General features: G+C 34.7%; 1 protein-coding gene across 2 annotated transcripts in view; it reads right to left on the reverse strand.

Annotated features, from left to right (window-relative positions):
• Positions 1-24803, reverse strand: part of LOC145249618 (histone-lysine N-methyltransferase SETMAR-like) — a 185997-nt gene that overhangs the window by 45281 nt on the left and 115913 nt on the right. The window contains exon 1 of one of the 2 annotated variants that reach the window (XM_080111345.1): positions 16796-21222. The exons of the other annotated variant lie outside the window; for it this stretch is intronic. The gene's annotated coding sequence lies outside the window, so the exon portion shown is untranslated. Of the gene's footprint in view, positions 1-16795; positions 21223-24803 lie in introns of those variants that run through there. 2 annotated transcript variants of the gene reach the window in all.

The following is a 24803-nucleotide window of genomic DNA, read 5'->3' on the forward strand; positions in this document are numbered from 1 at the left end:
CCCCTGTCTCTGAAAAAGATTTTCTTTGGCGTGAAAGATAGTAATAGATCTATGATTTTTTTACAAGGCCCGAAGGCCACTCGAGAATAAGGGTTAATGAGTGTGCAGTAGTCTCTGGGAAAATGTTGTGGTAATCGTTAGTAGTGGGAATTGGGTAAATTGGATTACTTAAGGGATGGCTCATCAAGAACTTGTTTACGCTGGACTTTAACACAACCATATTGTAGTGAGGTGGAAACAGGAAAACCGATCAGTCCAACAGCTGTGCAGTTCTAAGAAGTTTTGTTAATGGAACATACGTTTAGGTGTAGGCACAGGTAAAGAACGGGGGAAATTATTTGTAATGGCTTCAGTTAGACGAGTGCTTTTCGTGAATGTCAGGTCGAGGGGACCATAGATTGAAGCTCAGACGAGCACTTGCCGTGAAAATAACGATAAAGTAGAGACAGGCTTGCAACATCTCTTCTGTAGGAAAGAGGTTGTAGAGAAGAGAAAAGGGCATTCCCCACTAGGCTAAGAAGTCTATTTTGAACTCTGTCAAGGCAGGATAAAGTCTTTCTAGCAGCTCCTACCCAGATGTGGCAACAGTACTCAATCCTTGGACGTATTTGGCTCTTATTCGATAGTGAGTATTCCCGAGTTTCTAAGTACACCTTTAAAGGGAGTGATGGAGCAGATTTCTTCGGAGATCAACTTTTTTAGATTTAATTTGGAAAGAAAGGACTATGATTACAATGTATTCCTTTTGTTCGAGATCATCTTTCAAAATGATTAAACGTTTCTTAAGCTTCTTTTTAGACTAAAGAGGGGGTGACAAGAAACGGAAAAGGTGGTTTTAGTAGTGCTTTGGAGGCATCCTTAATTTTATATAGATGTTTCAGTAGCACTCTAAACAGGAGCGATATAAGATTACAGTTTATACTTGGTAAGTAGTATATAGTAATCCCTAAGTGCTCAACATTCTACATAGAGCAGGTGTGTTTAAACGCAGCATTGTCCAATAGAACTTTTGTCTTTCAGTAACTCGGTGTTGTCCGTGAACAACAACAACAACAACAACAACAATAATAATAATAATAATAATAATAATAATAATAATAATAATAATAATGCGGTATTATATTTAGTAAGTGGGATAAGTTAATCCACAATTACATGAAAATAAATTAACACAAATTAAAATTTCATTATATTTTTTATGGAGTAGGTGGGGAGAAGCACAGAGTTGCTCGAGAGTAATGACTTATGTCACAGTAACATATATTGAGCGGGTTTTTAATAGTATTTCATGACAACTTTTTCGAATCTATGTGTACAGTAATACAAACCCAATTTTTTTCCTTTTCTTACATTACTAAGTAACATTCTATGATGGAATTTTGTACATAAAATCAATGAATCACTCGATTTTACTGAATTGCTTGTATGAAAAAAAAAAAAAAAAAAAATAATAATAATAACGTTACTTTCTCATCGTTTATAATGAATAAATGATTACGTATTTATATTTGCGAGTTATCTTAAGTATATAAATGCCCCCCTCGCCTCCGGGAGAGCCTAATATTTAAAAACGTAAATGCATTCTTTCTATTACTATACATATTAGATAATACCAACTGTAGGTTAAGGTAAAAATAGGAGATATATCTCTTACAGCTTTTTTTCATTTCTTTGTTACTTACACTTATTATTATTTATTATTAAAAATAAGCGTATTTAAGAATGTTTTTGCAATATTATAATTAATAAAATTTAGAATCCATTTTTTTAAATTACATTTTCACCCCAAACAAGGCACATTGCCACTTTGGTGTAGGGGTCTACTATCAGGGGCAGCAGCTACTGGGGTACTATGTTGGGATTTGGGCAGCAGGATGTCGGTTCACGTTACACTTGAACTTCTGCATGTCAGTACAGTTAGGGAAGCAGAAACCTGGAAGGGAATTCCAGAGTCTAGCGGTTCTATGGAAGAAACTACTGGAGTAGAAAGATCTTTTACATCTAGGGATCTCTACAGTGTGGGGGTGGGATTTAGCTGCCTGTCGGGTTTGTCGAGGGTGTCTACGTCGTGGGGGCACAAGTGTCTGCAGTTTGTCAGAGCATTCACCATTAAAATACTTGTAGAACAGGCAGAGGGATGCAACGTTTCGTCGATGGGACAGAGGCTGAAGCTTAGATGCCAGTTCAGGGCCTATCAGATTGGCGACTCTCTTTTGAACCTTGTCTAGGAGCGACAGACTAGTAGCAGATGCACCAGCCCAAATGTGACAACAATACTCCATACATGGGCGAATGGTGGCCTTATAGAGGTACAGGATACTTTCAGATGTCAGTAGTTTTCTAGCACGGTAGAGAGAGCCTACCTTTTTTCGCAGCGGCCCTAGCAATGTTTTCAATATAATTGTTCCAACTCATGTTTCCTGTGAACGTTAGGCCAAGCAGTTTGAAAGATGTACTTTCAGACAGGGAGTCACTGGCCATTGCTATTAGTGGCAGAGAAGGATTCTTGTAATTATTGAAGGAAACCAGTTTAGTCTTGGCAGCATTGAATGTGACCATCCATTTATGTCCCCATTCCACTACAGATTGGAGGTCTTCCTCTAGTGTTTTTGCCATTTCTTTAGATATGTGTTCATTTGTTTTCCTGTCATGCCTGTTATAGAGTGTGGTGTCATCAGCATATATACCCATCTCAGAGGCAGTTTTGTCGGGAGGTCATTAATAAATATTAGGAACAATAGAGGTCCAAGAATAGACCCCTGAGGCACTCCCGCATTTATATCACACTGTTTAGATATACGACCGTCGAGGACAACCTGAATTTTTCTCTTATCTAAGAAGGATTTAATTATGTTAAGTATTCTACCAGTGATACCGTATGATTCAATTTTCCTGAGGAGACCCTTGTGCCACACCCTGTCAAAAGCCTTAGATATATCTAGAGCTACCGCTCTGCCCTCCCCTGCTTTGTCCAGTGAATAGTATATACGTTCAGAGATTACAGTGAGGATGTCAGCTGTGGAACGGGCTTGTCTAAATCCATATTGTTTGTCAGTCAGAAGTTTAGCATCTGTAAGGTGCCGGACTAGAGCATGGTTAATTATGGTCTCAAATATTTTGGCGAAAAGTGGGAGGAGGCTAATGGGGCGATAATTTGATGGGTCAGTTCTTTCGCCAGAATTATTGAATACTGGTACCACAGAAGCAGTTTTCCAGCAGCCCGGAAAGCATGATTCATTAAGGCATTTATTGTAGAGTTTGGATAGAACTGGAGCTACTTTGGCTGAGCACTTTTTAATAGCTCAGCTGGGATGAGATCAGGTCCACATGCTTTTGAAGTGTCAAGGTTTTTTATGATAGCGTGTACCTTAGCAGGGGTGATTTTTAGATCGTCTAGCGTGGCGTCTGTCCGCAAAGGAAAGTCAGGTGGTTGGAAGGGTCCGTTGTGGAGGCAAACCGACTGGCAAGCATATTAGCTTTGTCGGTTGCTGAGCAAACAACCTCGTGATTGTTGGTTAGCAGGGGAATTGTTGATTGCCCATTATTTACTACACTGTTGTAGATTTTCCAGAAATCACGATTTCCTAATTTTTGTGCATCGATGCGTTTTTAGTGGTTTCAGTAAATTCTCTCTTAGCTGTCGCTATTTCTTTCTTAACTTTTAATTTTAGGTTTCTGTTTCGAGAAAATCTTAACATAACTTTCTGATTTGTCATAATAAAAAAAATCAAACTTTAGATTTATCTGTTTTCATCCAAACTTTTGGCCATACCAATATAGAATAAATACTGTTGCTCAACGTTTATGTATATCAGAGGTGGACGAAACGAGACAGATAATTAGGATTTATCAAGTATGGAATGGCCATGCAGTTATATTTAAAATGGATTAAAGTCTGTAGTTTGTAGAGAAAATACATAGTTCGCTTAACATTATAATTTAGGAAAAAACAATTTATTTATTGTTTCCTCTACACGCTGTCGCACTTTATTGAATTGCAAATATAGCTTCATGGTCATTCATTATTTAAAAAGTCGTAACTATTAATTTCAAAGACGTGTTTGACTTATCCCGCCTTACAACTTCTGATATGCATAAACGTCAACCGTATTGATTTTCTTTCACGCCATCTGGCCTTGATCGACTTTGCATATAACCTAATTTTCTCGTACCTCGACATATAGTTAATTTTGAAATAGTATTACTTCCTACTAACCATATTTTTCTTTTAACTTATATACATACATATATATATAAGACATTTATTATTTCCTCTACACGTTGCTTCTTATGCCCCCTTAAAAATAAATCATAAATAATCCATTGCACTCCTTTTTACCTTAACTATTAATCCGTATAATATATATATATATATATATATATATATATATATATATATATATATATATATATATATATATATATATATATATATATATATATGATAAAAATATGATAAAAATCCAACGATATGATAAAAACGGAGGCGGAAAGACTTAAAAACTCGACAACGTTTCGCCCGTTTAGTGAGTGCTTTTTCAAGAATGAAAATGTAAAATGCTCACTGACGAGAAGATTATAGAGAGAGGCGGTGGATAATATATTATACATATTTACATGTGTTTATACAATATGTGCTAAAAATAATTAATCGGTGTCTAAATTATTTCCATGGATAATTATTTTACATACGTGTGGAGAAATATTCAAAAAGTGCTTTCCTTTGCTTGATTACAGGGGGGGGGGGATAAGGGCGGATTCCAACAAAGGGCATATAGATTTATTGTGTATTGTTTTTAGAATTGTTGCATTTTCAAAATCAAATGGTGGTCATGCTCCATAATATGAGGGAAATAGCGTTAAGGGTGTTGTTTATTTTTATGTCCCTTTTATGCTCGTACATTCACTTGTCGAGACTGCGTTGTGTTTCGCCAATGTATATCTGTCCATAGTCACGCTAGGGTATGGAATATATGCCAGCTTTGATCTTGAAATCAGATTTGGGCTTATGGATTATATCTCTTATTATGTAGGAGTTTTTTTTTGTTTTTTTTTTAGATATTTCAATACCTATTTGGTTTACTTTTTTATATATGGCATTGTTTTTACTAAAATTTAGGACAAGATTTTACCTCAAAATAACAACCAATATGATCATCTGAAACTACAAACACGAGGACATAGATTTCATGAAAGGCTTCGTTCAGGGCATCATATCAACAACTACCATCCAAAGCATGGACATTATCTTACCTAAACAACTCATTAATGGACTGATACATTTAAAAAACGACCATATCATCATATCGCCTGCAGGCAAAGGTGGTGGTGTCATAACAATGAAAATGTCTAAATATAAAGATAAAATGTTTAAACTCTTACAAGACCAACAATTTACGAAAGAACTAACTCTGAAGTAATACAAAAAAAAACAACAAAAAAGACATATTGAATAAAATGTAAAACTAATAAATAACAACGACACCTGGTCATTATACATCGAATACCACCTCCAAAATCCCCACTTTATACGGTTTACCAAAAACCCACAAAAACAATAACCCGATTCGCCCTATTATTTAAGGCATTGGAAGTGCTACCCATAAAATTGCACGAGCCATTGCAAAATTATTAGCTCATCCCATATCAAAAATTCAGGTGACTTACTCGCGTGTAATTGCTCTGGTTTAGCCACAATAAAAACAGAACAATGGTGTAAGACAGTAAAAGACAAAGGGTTACAGAATGAAAAGAGTGTTTGCGTTCCACCGAGCACGCGAGGTTAACTCCGGAACTAGAGCCCTACTTGGGATCGTTAAGAGATCCGGTATATATGGGCGGTGGTTGAGTCCATTCAGAGGGTGACCCCCAACCCCCCGCCACAAGATCGCCAAAATAAAAAGAACCTCAACCTGACTAACAAAACTATGAAGTCTTGATATCGAATCTCTTTATACCAATAAAAAATGCTTCAACCTATTTCATAACATCTAAAGAAAATAAACATTAGCTTTCCGTTTCGAATCGATAACGTAATTACCATCATAAATTTCGTACGTCGACATGACATATTTCACCTTCGACAAAATTTCGAAGAATTTCGGTACATAAAACGCACTTAAAGAATTGCAATACCCACCACACTTCTTACTAAACACCAAAAGAAAAGTACATTTTCATCGCATGTAGAAATATTTTGCTGGTGTCATAAACGAATCTCCTTCTAGAATTATTGTAATAGAAGAATCAGAAACAGAAAGTAAAACGAAATTTATTAAAATTCAATTGATGTGAAAACGAATAACTTCGAATGTTTTGATAGTCATCGCAAACAAATCAGCTTCTACATCTAAGGGATGAAGAACCGAACGAAAAACGAAAGTAATACGTACACACACCAGTACATGATTTCGTTACATTTCATAGTTGTGGAAAAAAAATGTAATGGAAAATGTATACAATTTGACTGAAATCCTTGTTTAAATTTTGTTGTTACTAAAACATTGTTAAAGTAAGAATATTATCAATTCTATGTTAGTATAGCTTATTAATTTTAATTTGTAATTATTCAGGCGGCCATGTTGGACATGTCTGAAGACCGGTGCCCGGAAAACTCATCCCAGGAAAACTCGTCTCCGGAAAACTCGTCTCGGGAAAACTCGACCCCGGCAAACTCATCCCCTTTCGCTAGGTAGGAAAACTGGTCCCTTATTGAATAAATATCGATTGAAAACACATTTTATGATCGTTCTTGAAGTAGATATTGTTTTATAAATAGACTATAGCCCCCATAATATTTTTTAAAAATATTTTTACTTGTTTAAGTTGTTTTTTTTTTAATAATATCGATTTTCTAAGTCTCCGTTTTCTACCTAACTGGCTAAGTTCTTAGTGGTTTCACTTATTTTAAAGCGTTTATTATGTTCATACAAAGTTAATTGCAATTTTTTTTGTTCTTATTTTAACGATGTTTTTTGGAGTCATAAAAACAATAATAAAAAACAAAACAAAAAAATTAAAAAAAACAGGGAGCGATTCGATTCTTCCTTACTTTTTTGTTTTGGTCTTTTAAATTATGATAGTTTTTTTTTTTGTTGTTACGTTTTTGTTTTCTCTCATACCAAATGCATTCATGCGTTATTTAAAATTATATTTTTTATCAATTATCAACATTTATTGTCGTCCTGTCAAATTTTGCAACAATTAACTAATAAATTAAAAGTGAAATATTTTTTTGGTGCGAGAGATGCCTTGTAACTCATTTTTAATTTTTTCAATTTTTACTTTAAAATTCTAAAATCAATCATTAAGAGATAAAATAATCACTAAATAAATTTATTAATCAATTTTATTGAAAACTCCGCTATCGTTTATCAAGAATCTTTTTAATTTCATTTTTTGTTGGTTGTTTTTCGGAGGAAGATATAGTTTTTAGCCTCCCCCCTCTCTCTAAATTATATTTTAAGAAATATTAAAATTTATTATTTTCTTTTTAAAACCAAATTTCCTTCAATAATTTCTTTAATTTTCTATTTTTTAGCGATTATCAAGACCCCTAAGATGTGATATATCGGACATTATTTCTCGTTCTCACATAACACTCGACATGTTTTTAGTTTGTTTTCTGTGTTTTTTTTTCTTTACCGAATAAACGATTCCAAATAAATTAAACAACAAACAAGATAGTTGAAGAGGTAGAAAAATCGATTTTACCCTTTTATAAACAACAGTAAATAAGTAAATTCTTTTTATATTAATATAAAAAAAAATGCGGTCTTGTTTATGAACATAATAAACGCTTTAAAATAAGTGAAACCACTAAGAACTTAGCCAGTTAGGTAGAAAATTTACACTTAGAAAATCGATTTTATTAAAAAAAACAAAAACATTAAACAAGTAAAAATATTTTTAAAAAATATTATGGAGGGCTATAGTCTATTTAAAAAAAAAAAACAATATCTCCTTCAAGAACGATCATAAAATGTGTTTTCAATCGATATTTATTCAATAAGGAACCAGTTTTCCTACTTAGCGAAAGGGGACGAGTTTTCCGGGGTCGAGTTTTCCGGAGACGAGTTTTCCGGAGACGAGTTTTCCGGAGACGAGTTTTCCTAAATTCCTGAAGACCGTATGTTACATGGAAGAAAAAGTAAATGTTTCATACATCAGTTAAGGAAGAAGTGAGCTGTCATGCAATACTGTAGCGAAATTACAAAGATACCAGAGACTTCCTAATTATGTTCACCTTTTTCTTTAGGGATTAAAAACATACTTTTACTTAACTGTTAGTTATTAATAATAAATGAAATAATGCGTATAGTATTTACTATTAAATTTACTATTGTTTCGTTAAATTAACCAAGTTAAGCGACGTTGAACCTGGCCAGTATCAGATGGGTGACCATTTGGGAATTTGAGAATACGCGACACTGTGTGTGGGAGAACGGCGAAATCATTACAAAAAAGTGCAAAGCTTTGAAGACGCCTTCAGCAACTACTTTTGTATAACACGTGATCAACACGTGATCAACACATGTTAACATCAACGAAACAACCAATGAAGGTTGTCATAAAATAAATACACGAACGAAAAAAGATTTAAAAAATATATTCTGTGTAAAACCTACAAAGTTACACAGAATATTGACATAAAATGTCATTGCGATCAAAAAGAATATCGACATTTCAGAGTAAATATTTATTTTAAAAGAATGTTATCACAAAAGAAACAATCATGGCGGATGTCTTAAATAGAGAACACGGGATTGCTGAGCGCCCATGTTACATATACTTTGTAATCTTTATATAGTAATTGCCATATCGTCAATTTAAAGAATGTGCTTCGGTTAGTAGTGGAACGGGTCTGATGATTTAAAATTCGAAACCTGTAGTGGAATCAGTTTATCAATAGCATTTAATATTACTAAATTTTCCGAACATTCAATAAAATGTTTGCGAGGGGTGGGGCTATATATTTTTCAAAATTCGACTAATTAACAACTTGTAGCGAATCTTCCATGCAAGTGTTATGTCTGCTGAAAATGACAATAAAAAAGGGACCGATTCTGAATTCAGAATTGATGCCGATGTCCGTTCTTTTCAGAACAAGAAGTGGCAACTAAGCATTCTTTTCACTTTTTGCCAGAATTTGATTACATCCAGTTTTAACACACACACACACACACACACACACACACACACACACACACACACACACACACACACACACACACACACACACACACACACACACACACACACACACATATTGGTAGTGAGTGTCAGATTATAGTATTAATATATATGTAAACTCGCACGCACGCACACACACATATATACATACATATATACATATTAATGAAAACACTTTTTAAAATTTTGTTTTAATGTCGGTAGTCAAACAGTATAGGTACGCAGTTTAGATTGAACGGACACGTTTCTGTAATGTATTATATATATATATATATATATATATATATATATATATATATATATATGTGTGTGTGTATATATATATATATATAGAGAGAGAGAGACAGAGAGAGAGAGAGAGAGATAGAGAGAGAGAAAGGGCAATATTTGATTTACAGAAAGAAAAATGTTAACTCAAAAATGAATATAAATATTATAGAATAATCCAAACCAGATGTAAAAACTGAATAAATCCAACAAAGAGATAGAGTTTAACTTCGAAACTCCATGGAATAATGTTTTCCTTGTTTTATTTATACTTGTTGTCGAATAATTAAAATTTTGTATATCCTCCTCCTCCTCACAGGTTTATAAAGTTTATTTTTTTAAATTTGAATAAAGTTTTCAATATCAAGATTTATATATATAAGTGTGTGTGTGGCATCCGTCAGTCGAAACGACTATGGATCAGCGCCGTATTAAGATGTTGCCTGTATGCATCCTTTTGAGTGACTGTAGAGACCAATTCTTGATTTGCATAGTCTGCCACAGCCTTGACATACGAATGTTGTTATGCAATTTGCCGCTTCGTCCGGCTGTTCCGCCTGTACACTCGCTCTTCTCCTAGCTCTCCTTGCAGCGTTTTCAACATGGAGGGTCCTCTCGCTGATGATAATCCCCTGGCGTATCATTTTCCTCCAGGCAGTTCTGTCAGCTGCAGAGGCTTCCCATATATTCGTGTCCACCGAGAGAGCCTTCATGTCACGCTTGCAGACATCCCTGTAGCGAAGATGGGGTCGCCCCCTCTTTCTTGAGCTTGAGGCAAGCTCGCCATAGAGAAGGTCTTTAGGGATGTGCCCATCATCCATCCTGCGCACATGGCCCCGCCAGCGAAGACGTCGCTCACGCAGTAGGGAGTAAATGGATGGGATGCCCGCTCCCTGCAGAACATCAGTATTACTCACTCTGTCCTGCCATGTGATACCAAGTATCCTACGTATACACCTCATATGGAAGACCTGGAGTTTCCTCTCTTGTGTTGAGTATGTAGTCCAGGATTCACTCCCATACAGTAGAACACTGAGAATGCACGCTCTGTAGACGGTCATCTTGGTGGAGGTGGTAAGGTGCCTGTTTTCCCAGACTCTTTTAGTTAGTTTAGAGAGGGGTGTGGATGCCTTTCCAATCCTTTTGTTTAGCTCCACGTCTAATGAGAGGGTGTCTGAAGCAGTGGAGCCTAGATATTGAAACTGGCGTACGACCTCTAGTGGCGTGCCTTGGATTGTGATGCTGGGTGGAGAGGCGGTTGCTTGTCCCATGACTTGGGTTTTCTTCTGGCTGATGGTGAGACCGAACAGGCTGCAAGCATTAGCAAACCTGTCCATCAGTCTTTGAAGACCATCTTCCTGATGCGATGCTATAGCTGCATCATCGGCAAACAGCATGTCTCTTATCCGATCTCGTGAGCAGAGATGGACTATTCAAAATTCTCCCACTGATCGGATGCCCACCAAAACTCCCCAGCATCATAAGATCCTTTCATGATGGCATGAGGAGCACTGTGCAATTTAACGGTGGCATGTCTGCTGAGTTCGGGGTGAAGAGTGGTGTCAAACAGGGTTGTGTGTTGGCCCCAACACTCTTCGGCATCTTCTTCTCCCTACTCCTGAAGCATGCTTTCAAGAACACAACGGATGGTATCTGCTTGCACTCCAGGTCAGATGATGGTCTCTTCAACATCGCCAGACTCCGCTCCAGGACAAAGACCAGGACAGTTCAGATATATATATATATATATATATATATATATATATATATATATATATATATATATATATATATTATTATTATTATTATTATTATTATTATTATTATTATTATTATAATTATTATTATTATTATTATTTCTGTTGTCATATTTTGCTTCCGGCTGTTGTCATTGCCGATTTTATACTGATGGTTGGATCATAACAAATGACCATATGTTATCAGCATTTTGTTTTCTCAAACCTCTGGTACTTTCCGCACGATTCTGGAGGTTCTCAACAAGGTAGTCTTCTGAAGCAATCCAACATTGCAACGGATCCTAATTTTCTCAATCCACTCGTCATTTTCTTTTGTCACACTCTCCACAGCTCCTCATCACAAGTACAATTTCTACTTTCTTCAACTTGCACAATCTTTTTATTTCCTTTTTCAAGTCCAAGCACTTTTAGAACTTCTCCTTTTTTCCTCCACATTCACATCAGCAGGTAGTGCTGTATCAATGATTAAAACCTTGTGTTCCTTTGTTTCTAACAAGACTAAATTTGGTCTCCTTGCTTTAATCAAATTATCACGTTGGTTATTCATATCTCACAGTAATTTTACATTATAACTCTCCACCAACCCTGTTGACACATGCTCGTAACATTTTTTCACTGTATTTCAACCATCTTGGATCTTCCTCACAATATTGTCATGATGCCTCTTGTACTTCTTTTGAGCTAACTTCTCACAACTACTGATTTTCTACTCACACAGTCGACACAGGAGACTTTCAGTGTTTTATCAATATGGTGCTTCACATAATTTGTCCTGAACTCTTTCTCCCATGCCGCATATATTCGGGCTTCTGCCTTAACCTTTAAGTCACATTTTGAAAACCATCGCCAGGTTTTTTCCTTGTTCACTGCCTCTGGTAGATCCTTACTGAATTTATTATGTATTTTCTTCTCAAACCATTTGTCTTTCGCTTTTTTGTTCATTTATTGTCTTAAATTCTTGGGCGCTTGCAATTTTTAAAATTTTGATACAACTTTTATAAGCTTTTCTGTAGAGTTGAAGATATAAACTTTCAGACTATTTTCTTCTCTTACCCATCGTTTTCATGTTCTACGTTCTCCTCTTCTCTATTTCCTTTTCACATATAACCTATCGACCATTCTTTGGGTGAAAAGCTCCATTCATTGACATCGTTTTCCTTGTCTTCCTGCTCATATTTTCCAGTTCGTTTTCTTTCCATTGAATAATACCTGGTTCATATCGAAATATAGCTGCAACCCATGTGTTTACTGCGGATATTTTGTTTTCCCCATTCAATCTTGATCTAAGAACCAACCGTAATCTTCTCTTGTATTCTTTTCAGATTATTTCTCTCATTTAAGCTTCTTTTATTTTTTATCTAATTCCACTATTCCTATATAGGTATGCACTTCTTCTTCAACCTCTGTTATTATTTCTCCATCAAAAGCTTTACTCTTTCATTTCCAACAATCCTTTCCATTTTCAGTTTCAGGGCACCACACTTCTTCATGCCAATTTCATTACTGAATATTTGAACGGTCATCACAAGCATACTTAACCGGTCTTTCTCCTTTGCATACAACTCTATCCATAAATAATAAATGGTTTACCCAGTACTTCTTTCTCCACTCATAACAAGCATTTACTTTTCGTAATATGATCAAGGGTACCATACTAAAAAAAGAAAATGGTGACAAACTTTCCCCCTGAAAAATCACCCTATTCAGATGAACTTTCTCAAGATCGTCTCCGTCTGATGTCAATTACAACTTCCATTGTTTTATACTTCTTTCCAAAAAGCCTCACAGCTTTTCCAAACATTTCCATATATTTTTTTAGTTCAGCTGTGTGAAACTAGATCATATGCTTTGCAATAATCTATCCATGACATCTTCTCTTACAATCCAAAAAATATTGTCCTATCCATAAGCAATTGATATTTGGTCCCTCTACCACCTTGTCTACATGCCTTTTGTTCTTCAGGTAAGATTTGCTATTCCAGAAATTGGTAAATCTCATCTACGAAAATATCTGTCAACAGTTTCCACATCAATAGAAGACATTCTATTGATATATTCTTCTGGCAGAGCACTGCTGGTGCATACATACTCCATTCAGGAATTATAAAGTATCTCTTGTCAAAATTCCCTCAATTTGAAATGCAATTTTTTTTATGCAAGTTGGTAAGTTTATATTTTATTTTTTTTTTTTTTTTTTTCATCAAATATCCCTGAACACCATTTGGTGCTGGGAGCATCCAATTTAGAATTTTCCTACATTGTTTTTGAACTTTCCCCTTGTTTACTTCCACCACATCTTGGGTTTGCTTAAACTTACTTTCTATTATTATTTACTCACAAGCCATCGTCAAAGATTGTTCTTTGAGAACAACTAGTGGTGCTCCCTGGAGTCTGAGTGACAACAAGTCTCCACACATTTCTAGTACTCTTGTTATATAATAGTCTTATTATTATTGTTTTTGTTGTTATTATTCGTTGTTATTGTTCTTTGTTAAAAGTTAGTCTTAGAGTCTTATTAAGAGGGGTGTTGTTGAGACTTAGAGAGATGTTGCGTTCTGTGTTATAAAGAGATTCATATATATAAAATGTTCGTACTTAGAAGTGTAGAAACTCTTTGAGTGAGGAGATAGTGTTGATACAGTCTTAGTGTTCATATTGTGTATGTAAAGACATTTTAAACCACATGATATAGAAGACATATGATAACAATTTCCACTTTACCTTTTTGGTAGAATTACAACACAAAGACGACGTTTATAAAAACACATGATGGGTTTATTTCTTCTCCCGACCGGTCGTGGTTTTCATAGTCAAGAATTCAAGTTTCACATTCTAAGTTTCAAAGGTGACCGTCTCGCTTCTAGACGTTCGAATCCCATGTCCAGACTGTTGTCTGTCGTCCTCAGACTCTCTCTCAGACTCCCCCTCAGTTTCTCTCTGCTTAACTCTAAAGTTTCTAACTATATCGAGAACTTACCATTTTCCATGACGTCATACACATGTTAAAACATGTGTCTTCTTTCACGTGTTCTGGAAATGCGTGTCCAAAACTTTTTCCTTTGTTTACAAAAGGAATTTTAACCTATATTCCCAGTAACCTATATTTCCAATATGTTAAAAACATGTTTATTAAATTATTTTATAGTTGCATTCTTCAATTGAATTTTCATAACAGAATTGACAATGCACATTCTTTTCTTCAAACCATTTTATCTCTAAGCTAAACAATAGTTTGTTTTTTACATTCCATTTGCTAATTCTCTCTCGTAATCTATTTCTAAACCTAAATTACGAGGTTCGAGTTTCGTCTATTCTATTTCATTTTCATTTTAACTAAATCTCTCTATTTTTATACTTACATGAAAAGGGGACAGCCATTATCATGTAACACTCTTAAACTATTGCGGAAACCTTTACAAATTAATTTGTGTTATCGTAACTGCTGCTTACCATTGATTTTTCTTTGGCGGCGACCATTGGTCTTCATTGGAATCTGGGTGGCAATAAGCCTCCCCAAGGTTCCAGTCTTCTTTGCACATCTCCAGTGGAGGTCTGGCTAGTGCTTTCTCTCCACGGTTTTCCCCTCCTCCTTCACCCTCATTATTTGGTGTGGTGCTTGTTTATGGTGACGCTCACGGTAAAAAAAAGGTGGGCGCGGTTTCTTCATTTATACAATTTCAGTTTTCATGGGATGTTACTTTGTGTTTTGCATCCGTAGCCGTTTCTGTGTCAAGTTTGTGTGTAGTTTATGTGTGGTGTTAGTCTCTACATTCAAGGGTTTTCCTTAATATTTCTGCAGTTTTCATCATTGAAATTCGTTGTATTTTCTCAGTCATCCCTCTGATTCCTATCTCTCCCATTCATTTTTCATAGTTTTTTTGGTATCGTTCCTAGTGCTCCCACTATTAATGGTGTTATTTTTACTTTCTCTATTTTCCAGATCCCTTTGAGCTCTCTGGCCAGTTCCGTGTATTTGCTCTGCTTCTCATTCTCCTTAATTTTCACTCTGTGGTCTGCTAGCATGGCAAAATCTACTATCTGGCAGACCTTTTACTTCTTGTTAGTTATTATTATGACACCCGGTCTTCTTGCTTGGATGGGTTTATCCGTTTGTATATCCATGTCCGATAGGATCCTGTGATTTTCATTTTCCATTACTGCTGCCGGCTTGTGTTTGTACCATTTGTCTGGGTGTTCAAAATTCATTTGTTTGAATAATTGTCAATGCACCGCTTTCCCCACTTGATCGTGTCTATTTTTATATTCTTTTTGGGCTAGTTTGCTGCATTCACTTATTATGTGGTTTAGTGTTTCGTCTCTTTGTCTGCAGAATCGTCTTATTATTATTATTATTATTATTATTATTGTTGTTGTTGTTGTTGTTGTTGTTGTTGTTGTTTATTCACTAGAAATTATCACGCACGTCATCTCCAGCACTCACTTGGTGGCTAAAAACAGTTAATGTTCCCTTGAGTCTGAGTGAAAATATCCATTATAAATCATTATACGTTCTTGCATTCGTTTACCATTTAGTTCTCGTTTATTATTCTCTTGAATTTAATGAACACTAAGTTTTCTTCGTGATTTCAGTACTCTTCGTACCCATCAAGTCGGGGTTTACGTGGTGTTTTCTCTCATTGGTGCTTCCATCTTCTCAGACCCTTCATGACCATTTTTTGTGATACAAACAGCTGTTAATGCCGTCACGCTTTTATTCATTTATGTTTAAAAGGAAGTGTACGAAGCATCAGATTATAGCATTTCTTTATGCGTGTGCGTAGTTATTCACAGATAGACTGTTTCGCTGTATCACAGGTTTTCATTCTGGTTAGACTAGCAATCATCCCAAGCCAGGGAACTACAACAATCTGGTTGAGAGTCAGCAGTTCTACCACCAGGCAACACAAATCCAATATCTTTGTATAAACTTTGATCGCTAATTTTAACGCGATCCATTTGTTTGTAAACAAACAAATGACAAAAACAAAGTTTCGCATAAAAAATTAGTTTTAATTAAAAAAAAAAAAAAAAAAGAAAGAACAGATGTTTCTGCAAAACCCCATTGTTAGAGAATTGGCAATTACAAAGTTTGGATCTTATAGACAAATGAACCTTCAGATATACAGAAAAAACCGATTTACTATTACATATATTCCCCAAAATATCCGTTTTTCTTTGCACGTTGCAAATAACCTCCATGATTCGCCATTTGTAAAATTACACACACACACATTTATATATATATATATATATATATATATATTTATATATATATATATATATATATATATATATATACGTACACACACGAATATATACATACATATATATACATATATATGTACATATATATACACATATGTATGCATATATATACATATATGTACGTATGCACATATATGCATATATATGTACACCACACACACACACACACACACACACACACACACACATATATATATATATATATATATATATATATATATATATATATAAGCTGTCCTAGTTCTTTAAAATTCGCCTTTTCGATTCCATTTATATTTTTAGTGCTTACGAAGTACTATTTTATTAAAACTTACCTGTGGTTAACAAAAGTCATCTGGTTATGTGGGTTGGTTTACTCATTCTTGGATTTTTGACTGCATCATAATTTGTATATTGTCAATCATCCCTTTGATTCCAATTTTTACTTTTATTTTTCTAAATTTATCGAAACTGTTCTGAGTACTCCTACAATTATTGGTATTGCGATAGTTTTCTGTATATTTCACATTCCTTTGCGCTCTTTGATAAGTTGCATATATTTACTTAGTTTTTAGTCTCTTTGAACTTTATGCGAATGGTGAAATCTATCATTTGGTGTTTCTTTTTCATTCTTCCTGATTGTTATTAGGTTTCGTCTTTTTGTTTGAATGAATTTGCCCGCTTGAATTTCCATGTCTGATTTAATAAATTTTATTTTCTTATATTTGCTCTGATTAATGTTTGTACCATTTGTTTGTATGTTTAAAGTGTTATCGTTTGCAAATTCATCAATCTTCAAACTTACAACCCAGTAATGTTTGTTTTTGAGCTAGCTTATTACATTCATTTACTATGTGATTTACTGTTTCGTCTCCTTGTCAACAGAATCTACATTTGCTGTTTTCCTGTGTATTCTATATCTCAGCTTTTATGTAATTTATTATGATCACATTATCTTGTGCGATTCATTCGTGTGGAATATAATAACTTAAACAATTATATATGTACGAGCATTTAGTTTCCAACCACTGTATATGCAAGCGAACTCTAGATTCAGTAGCAGTTGACTGAAGTGACTGAGGTATTAGAATTGTCTGCAATGTCTGACAGCAACTGTTTGTGAAATTTGATTTATCTGTTATTTAAGTTATAGTTCAGTCGGGAATCAGATTTAGCAGAAAAACAAACGAGAGTTTTATTTTGTTCCACAATGTTTATAAACTATATATATTTTGGATTGAATAGAGTAAATTCTTAATTTCAAATATGCAGTCGGTATTCATAGCGGCAAATTATATTTGTCTACGTTGTTAGGTGTAGTGATCTGTGTGCTAAGCCACCTTATGTCAAGCAAATTATGAGTTATAGTTAACCCGTAATGATTTGCGTCTCATTGTGAGCAATGTTGAGGGTGTATGTTAATTTGTACTGAGTTATTTAGGAGCAATTAATGAGTTGTAGGTGAACTCCTACTAATTTCCGGGTCATTCGGCATCAGTTTATAATAACTCGTATTTATTTTCGGATAATTAGAAGCCATTTATGAATTGTAGGTTAACTTGTATTGATTATCTCGTCGTTCAGGGTAATTTATGCCCAATTAATTTCTTAAATTCATATCAGTTTATTTATATAGCGCAATGTTTCTCAGCATATACCGTGCCATTCTTGCCATTAAGACTATTTTATAACATTTTTATACGACTTAACAACTTATCCCTTGACTCGTCCCTTAAACTTAATCTAAGAAAGTAGTTTGGATCGTTATATGGTATAAAAACTCCAGTCGTAAGTAAAAAATAATATTTGGATAAATATTTTATTTGAATGAACTCATTTATTTAAATAAACTCATTTATTTAATAGGTGAATAATTTCTTAGCAAACGCAAAAAGAAAAAATTGAAAGACAAATTGTTGAAAAGATACCTTAATTTAAATAAAGGAGTTTAAATCAAAATAAATTAGTTTTAACTAATTTCGCAATGATATTTTCTTTAAAATAATTTATATCGATAATAATAATGATTACCCTTTTTTTCAAATTAGTGAACCAAATGATAATATCCAAACGCTGAGGTGTTATTGCAGGCAGCAAAATTCAATATTTACTCATTTATTTTCAACGAACATGTCTATACATGTCTGTAGTTTAGACATTTTTTGTTCGTGTTTTTTTTTCGGTGAGGTTACTTATAAATATGTTTCCGTTTTCTTTTTAAAAACAAAAGCAAGGTTCAATTTTTAAAAAAGAATAAAACAAGTTTACTGGTAGCTTAGGCGTTGAACAAAACAGACAAAAAAACTATTTACCAACGTAATGAATCCCTGGCAACGCCATGTCGGTTTAATAATACATCTAGATGATACAACTCTATTCTTGTATTACTCCTCGCCCACCTCCTTCGGATCACTTGAAGTATGCAGCTAGTCTAGAAGGTGACCTGGTTTTGGTTATGGATTGGTGTGTACAAAATGTCTTTTTTCATTTATTTCGGGTAAGACTCAGCTCGTCTTTTTCAATCATAGGCGTATCCCTTTTTTCCCGAGATTTTCATGGATGGCTTTACTCTTGAGAAGAAATCGACCCTAAAACTCCTCATTCTTTCTTTCTCATGAAATATGTTTTGGAGTTCATATATTAAATCCATTGCTCTTTCTGCTTCTCGTAGAACCTGTTCTTTCTTTCGTTCTTAACACTTTCTCATACCTGAGGCTATTCTTTATCTCTACATATCTACTATCAGACTATGTATGGAGTACTGTTGAGCGGGCAAAATTTCTGTTCTGTTTAAGAGTTCTTGATAACGTATCCGGAATTAGACTGATCCCACCCTTTTTCCTCTGCAACCTCTCTTTCACAATGTGATATTACTAGTCAGTTTTTTTTTTATAAATACTATTATAGCATGTGTTCTTCAGAATCGTCTAATATATTCCCTTTTTCCAGCTCATTTGACTGGCTGATTTATTGGTTTTCATTTCTTTGATACCTCATTGTAATACAGCTTTGGTTCCAGTAGCTTCATTCCAAGAACTGCAAGCTTGTGGAACTCTGTTCCTGCTGACCGTTTCCTTCTTACCGGTAGTCTGAGTCTCTTGTAAGACTTAGATCAATAGGCATCCCTTGTCTTTGTGATAATCATCTTTCATTCTTATTATCTCCTTACATCAAGTGGCTTCACACTTTGTCTGGAGCTATTTCAATAAAAATCATTACAACATTTTCTATATCTATGTTATTGTAGGTTTTCAGCTCGACTCGTGATTCACTATTTTTTTTTTAAAATCTGGCTCTATAGACCCTGGAAATTTTTAATGGCCCGAACGTCGCCATATGATTCAGTTGAGAAACCCCGTTTAGAAGACAAATCCCATGGAATTAATTTGTTGTAAATTTGAACTATTTATACGATTTTTTGATGAATGCAAAAAAATATAGCTTGCACTGTTAGTTTTCTGCTGCTCCAGTTAAGAAACTTTCCCACAGCTGCCTTCCGTCTTTCTTCAACTTCACTTTTCCTTTGTGAGAAACCCATCTACCACGATTGGTTACCTGATTTTATTAACTCCAGCGCTGAAGTTTAAAAGTTTTCTCATAGCATTTTAGTAATGAAACACTTTTTGAGATCAGTATTTGCTGGATTCCATTGAAGCAAATCCATGAAAAGTGTTTCTTCAGGCAACTGTAGCACATATTGGTCACCGTAGTTGAGCCATCGTTTCCGATCGCAGAGTAATTCTTCTATCTGTCGAGATTGTTGGTAATTAACATGTTTGAGTGGTTTATCTCCCTCCAACAGCGAGATGATGTGACACAAGGACCAGGAAAGTAGGATTTGAAAAGCTAACACCCTAGAGGAAGAGCAATCTACCTTGCAAAAATGTCTAGGTAGCGCTGTCAATATTCCTCGATAGAGGCGCTTCAGGCGATTAGCAATAAACTAATCCCTTCTCAAAAGGTGAGAAGGTAAAACTCGGGAGCATGGAACTTCTAGAACGACACAGGACCTCAGCTAACAGGGAATAAGCCATCTAAAAAATAGTCTAAACTTTGTTGGCTTTGCGAATGAGGGAAAACCCTTAGCTTTGATCATCTGTGTGCAATGACGGTTCTCAAATGTTTGCGATTGGGTGCATCAAGCTATGCATAACTGCATGTCAATCTGCTACAATTGTATATCGCCAAAAAAGATTAGTTATTGGTATTACTTTCATTTGGTACAAGGCCAAGATAAGTGAGTCCTAAGAGTGGATTCCATTTGCATGTGTTTAATGATAATAAATCTGACAAGATAAATAAAAACCATTGTAAATGTTTGCTTTGGTGTTAGAGAATCCATTGATAATGTCATAGCTCATTCCCGTCCGAGAGTTATAAGATCGTTACTCGACATTGAGTCTCTCTCTCTCTCTCTCTCTCTCTCTCTCTCTCTCTCTACCTCTTTTTATACTCTCTTTCTCGCGCACGCGCTTTATCTCTGTGGCAGTTCTTCAGCTGAACTAGTCATACAACTCAAATGTCTCTTCCCAAACACACCTCATACAGCAAGCAAAACTACTTTCGTTATGCTTCATACTCCCTTTATTGTCTATCACGATTTCATCTTACCCTTATTACACCATATGAGTCTTATTTGTATTGGGAGATTTATTTCAGTCTTATTGTATTCATATCAGTTTATTTATTTACTTTTTTCGTATGTTTGAATGCTTTATTCTTCTTTTTCTGCGTACATACAGAGTTAATATGCTAATTTTAAACTTTGGAGAATAGTACACTCGATCTCATGCTTATATATATATATATATATATATATATATATATATATATATATATATATGTAGTAAGTTATAAAATATATATGGCAATTAAGCTACACAGAATATTCCGCATTTCATCCACGCTAGGATTCATCAAGCTGCGTATCGAGCACTGTTGAAGTAAATACTTAAAGTTTACGCATAAATTTATACTTTCGTATATTAATTTATGTGCTTAAATTAAGTAATCATATATATATATGTGTGTGTATGTGTGTGTGTGTGTATATATATATATATATATATATATATATATATCATTGTTTTATTACATAATCAGGTTGCAAATTTTTATATTATACTAGCGAGGGGTACCCGGCGTTGGCCGGGTGTTTGGAGGTTAAAAAGAAAACGTTGGTCTGGTGTTTCGATGTGTAAAAGAAAAAAAGTTTTAGTAGGAAGGTAGGATTGAACCCCGAAGCCTTGACGCAAAGGTGGAAAAAAAGCCAGCCACCTAACAATCTCGGCCACGAGGGGAGATAAACTGATAAACGTGTTCAGTTAAGGATTATAAAGGGAAATATACAGGTGCGAGGAAGTGGCGTGATATTTGACCTAGTTTTGCGCAGCAAGCCAGTTACTATTTTCCCCGCTCCATCATTCGCTTTTCGAAAACGCGGCGAGTTGGTAAAAGTCGGGAAAATTAAATACTATTATTAATAACTCATAAAATATTTATGCGGAAATTTTGCATCATGACAACTGTTATCATCGAGCATCAGATCCATATATAAAATTTTGAAAATCGGAAGTGGAAATTCGATCAAAGTTTCGACTGATTGAACTTTTCAAGGACAATGTCAAAGATAATATAATATGAGAGACTTCATTGGCCACGAGAAGATTGCCAATATCCTAAGTGAAAGTGATTTTTGTGGAACAAACTGGGTTCGAACTTGGAATACCCAGGTCGTCAGTCCATATCGTTAACCACTCGACTTTTAACAAAAGATAATACAAGATGAAGGATTTCTTTGGTCAAAATTTCGACTTTGACTGCACTTTTCAGGATCAATGTCAAAGGTCAACATCAATACAAGATGAGGAGCTTCGTTAAGTACAATATAGACTAAGTAGCTAGTCAAAATTTCGACTTTGACTGCACTTTTCAGGATCAATGTCAAAGGTCAACATCAATACAAGATGAGGAGCTTCGTTAAGTACAATATAGACTAAGTAGCTAGTCAAAATTTCGACTTTGACTGCACTTTTCAGGATCAATGTCAAAGGTCAACATCAATACAAGATGAGGAGCTTCGTTAAGTACAATATAGACTAAGTAGCTAGTCAAAATTTCGACTTTGACTGCACTTTTCAGGATCAATGTCAAAGGTCAACATCAATACAAGATGAGGAGCTTCGTTAAGTACAATATAGACTAAGTAGCTAGTCAAAATTTCGACTTTGACTGCACTTTTCAGGATCAATGTCAAAGGTCAACATCAATACAAGATGAAGAGCTTCGTTAAGTACAATATAGACTAAGTTGCTAGTCAAAATTTCGATCTTGGCTTAACTTTTCAAGGTCAATGTCAAGAAAATAAATAAGACATGGAACTTCATTGACTACAATATTGGCCAAGTAAATAGTCTCTATGATAAACAGAACCTAATTTATTACCAAAAGTATGATTTTTACCTTTTATATGGCCTTGACCTTTTACCTTATGACTTTTAGAACACAGCGGTCGTCATGTAGACTATATTTAGTTTGATTAAGTTTTTCTGCAAAAGTGTAAAAAGAGGTTATCCCAAAATTAAATTATCCATGATTCATGTTTTAATCAATTTTGGTAACGATTGGTCCAGCGATGTGAAGAATAAACATGCTTATAAACTGGATCAAAAACATAACCTCATTGCTGAAGGTTTTTTTTTTCTTGTTAAAGAAACAATTCACTGTAACTACATTATATGTAATTCTAACTTTATCTCATACGGACTTGTTATTGTCTAGAAAAGTAATTTTTTAAGTTTTAATGAAAAGAAGTAGTTTTTTTAATTAAGGATTTTCAGATTTTCATGGCTTATAGATTGAAACCGGTGGGCAGGTATTTTGAATTTTTTATCAAAATTTAGTCTGATCGAGTTATCCTTGCTCGTAAGTTACTGCTCAAGTTGAACTATGTCCCATGTAATTACGCTATGGTTATAATGTTATCTGATGAGCTAGGAGATCGAGGTTCAATCCTCCATCGAGTCATGCTTAAAATGTGGTAATTTATACCTCCTTTCCCTCAGCATTATAAATTGAAAATCAAAGGTAAGTAGAGTAACCAAGAGAAAACAGAAGTGTAACCCCTCATCCCAAAAAAGGCATCAATCTAACCTGGTATCAAACAAAATAGCTGTGAAGGGTCAACGAGGATGAAAAGAGGGAGAAGAGATAGCACTAACCAGACCTCCACTAGAATATTGGAGAGAATAATTGGATCTTGGTAAAACCTATTGCCACCCAAATCCTAGTATAGAGCATTGAGCGTGGCCAGCGAGAAATCAATAGTAAGCAGCTGTTGCAATAATGCAAAATCAGTTGCACAGTTTATCAAGAGAGGTGAAGGGTACTGGAAATCTGGGAAGACTTATTGTCACCCAGACTCTAGGGAACACCACCGGTCGTTATCAATGGTAATGATCTGTGAGAGAACTCCTAGTGAGTAATAATAATAATATTTCTTTATTTCATAAGTATTTATTTAACAAATGAGTTTTTAAATCGCTGATTTTTACTAAATTATTTGCACTGACTAATTAACAGATCATTATTTTTTAGTGTACATGTGTCTCTGTGTATATGCGTATATTAGTGTTCGTATAAAACTATGAATTCCAAATTGCTGATATAAGTATTTTATCGTTAAACTAGAAGATATACCCGGCGTTGCCCAGCATTAAACGTAACGTTAAATTCCTTTTAAAAAATGAAGTAAAAAAAGGGAAGAAACCGAGACATGTGCTGGCCAGTATTTTTTTTTTTCTAAACTGTACACTTCTTGTAAGTAAAAAAAAAAAAATACTCGAGCTGAGATCGAAACCAAAACTTAAGGACAGTAAGACCAGCTTGCCAAGATCTAAAAAATAGTGTTTCGAACCCCGTGAAACAATTGACAAACAAATAAAAATCCGATGAGCCCCCCCCTCCAAGTAGCTATTTAAAAAAAAATTTGACCCCTTAGCAGCCTTTTTTTCCGGATGAAAACCGATTAAAAAGTTTTCCACATGTCTGAATATCTTATATACCAAATTTCAAGTCTGTAGATTAAAAATTCGTTAATTATATAGGTTGAGAGTTGGCGTCACACACACGCGCGAGCGCGCGCAAGTATATATTTAAACGACTAATAAACCGAATTAGTTTTTATAGATATGAATGTGAGTGGGTATGTATGTATTTTTACACTTAAAGATTAATCCCGCTTTATCAACTATTAGGCAAGGGTGTGTACATGTGTACATGTGCATATGTGTGCGTGTGTGTGTGCGACAGACAGGTAGTTGCAGGGAGTTTATCTTAGTTTAT

This window comes from Euprymna scolopes, chromosome 28 (assembly GCF_053919585.1).
Source record: "Euprymna scolopes isolate OS-2025 chromosome 28, ASM5391958v1, whole genome shotgun sequence".
In the NCBI taxonomy this organism is placed as follows: domain Eukaryota; kingdom Metazoa; phylum Mollusca; class Cephalopoda; order Sepiida; family Sepiolidae; genus Euprymna; species Euprymna scolopes.